This window comes from Chiloscyllium plagiosum, unplaced genomic scaffold (assembly GCF_037043375.1).
Source record: "Chiloscyllium plagiosum isolate Xiang-an unplaced genomic scaffold, Cpla_swu_hap1 HiC_scaffold_40, whole genome shotgun sequence".
Taxonomy (NCBI): Eukaryota; Metazoa; Chordata; class Chondrichthyes; order Orectolobiformes; family Hemiscylliidae; genus Chiloscyllium; species Chiloscyllium plagiosum.
In genome coordinates, this window is record NW_028270178.1 from 13,095,015 (window position 1) to 13,097,514 (window position 2,500).

Consider the following 2,500-nt stretch of genomic DNA (forward strand, 5'->3'; position numbering starts at 1 on the left):
GTGACTGAGTGAGTGAGTGTGTGCGAGTGAATGTGACTGAGTGTGACTGTGAGTGAGTGTGAGTGTGTGAGTGAATGTGACTGAGTGTGTGTGTGTGTGTCTGAGAGTGTGTGACTGAGTGAGTGAGTGTGTGTGAGTGAATGTGACTGTGAGTGTGTGTGTGTGTGAGTGTGTGTGTGTGACTGAGTGAGTGTGTGTGAATGTGACTGTAAGTGTGACTGTGAGTGAGTGTGTGTGACTGAGAGTGTGTGTGACTGTGAGTTAGTATGTGTGTGAGTGAATGTGACTGTGAGTGTGTGTGTGAGTGTGTATGTGAGTGTGTGTGTGAGAGTGAATATGACTGTGAGTGTGTGTGTGTGTGTGAGTGAATGACTGTGAGTGTGTGTCTGTATGAGTGTGTGTGTGTGTGAGTGTGTATGTGTGTGTGTGTGTGAGTGTGTGTGTGTGAGTGAATGTGACTGTGAGTGTGTGTGTGAGTGAATGTGACTGTGTGTGTGTGTGAGTGTGTGTGAGTGTGTGTGTGAGTGTGTGTATGTGTGAGTGTGAGTGTGTGTGTGTGTCTGTGTGTGTGAGTGAATGTGAGTGTGAGTGAGTGAATGTGAGTGTGTGTGAGTGTGTGTGAGTGTGTGTGAGTGTATGTGTGTGTGTGAATGTGTGTGTGTGAGTGAATGTGACTGTGAGTGTGTGTGTGTGAGTGTGTGTGTGTGAGTGAATGTGACTGTGAGTGTGTGTGTGTGTGAGTGTGTGTGAATGTGTGTGTGAGTGAATGTGACTGTGAGTGTGTGTGTGTGAGTGTGTGAGTGAGTGTGTGTGTGTGAGTGAAAGTGACTGTGAGTGTGTGTGAGTGTGTGTGTGTGTGAGTGAATATAACTGTGAGTGTGTGTGTGTGTGTGAGTGTGTGTGAGTGTGTGTGCGTGAGTGAATGTGACTGTGAGTGTGAGTGTGAGTGTGTGAGTGAGTGTGTGTGTGTGAGTGAATGTGACTGTGAGTGTGTGTGAGTGAGTGTGTGTGTGTGAGTGTGTGTGTGTGAGTGAATGTGACTGTGAGTGTGTGTGTGTGTGAGTGAGTGTGTGTGTATGAGTGATTGTGACTGTGAGTGTGTGTGTGTGTGAGTGAATGTGACTGTGTGTGTGTGAGTGTGTGTGTGTGTGAGTGAATGTGACTGTGAGTGTGTGTGTGTGAGTGAATGTGACTGTGAGTGTGTGTGTGTGTGTGTGAATGTGACTGTGAGAGTGTGTGTGTGAGTGTGAGTGTGTGAATGTGACTGTGAGTGTGTGTGTGAGTGTGAGTGTGTAAGTGAATGTGACTGTGAGTGTGTGTGTGTGAGTGTGTGAGTGTGTGAATGTGACTGTGAGTGTGTGTGTGAGTGAATGTGACTGTGAGTGTGTGTGTGTGTGAATGTGACTGTGAGTGTGTGTGTGTGTGAGTGTGAGTGTGTGAATGTGACTGTGAGTGTGTGTATGTGTGTGAGTGTGAGTGTGTGAGTGAATGTGACTGAGTGTGTGTGTGTGAGTGTGAGTGTGTGAGTGAATGTGACTGTGAGTGTGTGTGTGTGTGAGTGTGAGTGTGAGTGTGTGAGTGAATGTGACTGTGAGTGTGTGTGAATGTGACTGTGAGTGTGTGTGTGTGAGTGTGAATGTGAGTGTGTGAATGTGACTGTGAGTGTGTGTGTGTGAGTGAATGTGACTGTGAGTGTGTGTGTGTGTGTGTGAGTGTGAGTGTGTGAGTGAATGTGACTGTGTGTGTGTGTGTGAGTGTGAGTGTGTGAGTGAATGTGACTGTGAGTGTGGGTGTGTGAGTGTGTGTGTGAGTGTGTGTGTGTGAGTGAATGTGACTGTGAGTGTGTGTGTGAGTGTGTGTGTGTGTGTGAGTGAATGTGACTGTGAGTGTGTGTGTGTGTGAGTGTGTGAGTGTGTGTGTGTGAGTGAATGTGACTGTGAGTGTGTGTGGGTGAGTGTGTGTGTGTGAGTGAATGTGACTGTGAGTGTGTGTGTGAGTGAGTGTGTGTGTGTGAGTGTGTGTGTGTGAGTGAATGTGACTGTGAGTGTGTGTGTGAGTGTGTGAGTGAGTGTGTGTGTGTGAGTGAATGTGAATGTGAGTGTGTGTGAGTGAGTGTGTGTGTGAGTGTGTGTGTGTGAGTGAATGTGACTGTGAGTGTGTGTGAGTGAGTGTGTGTGTGTGAGTGAATGTGACAGTGTGTGTGTATGAGTGTGTGAGTGAGTGTGTGTGTGAGTGAATGTGACTGTGAGTGTGTGTGTGTGAGTGTGTGTGTGAGTGAATGTGACTGTGAGTGTGTGTGTGTGTGAGTGTGTGTGTGTGAGTGAATGTGACTGTGAGTGTGTGTGTGTGTGTGAATGTGACTGTGAGTGTGTGTGTGTGAGTGTGAGTGTGTGAATGTGACTGTGAGTGTGTGTGAGTGAGTGTGTGTGTGTGAGTGTGTGTGTGTGAGTGAATGTGACTGTGAGTGTGTGTGTGTGAGTGTGTGTGTGTGTGAGTGAAT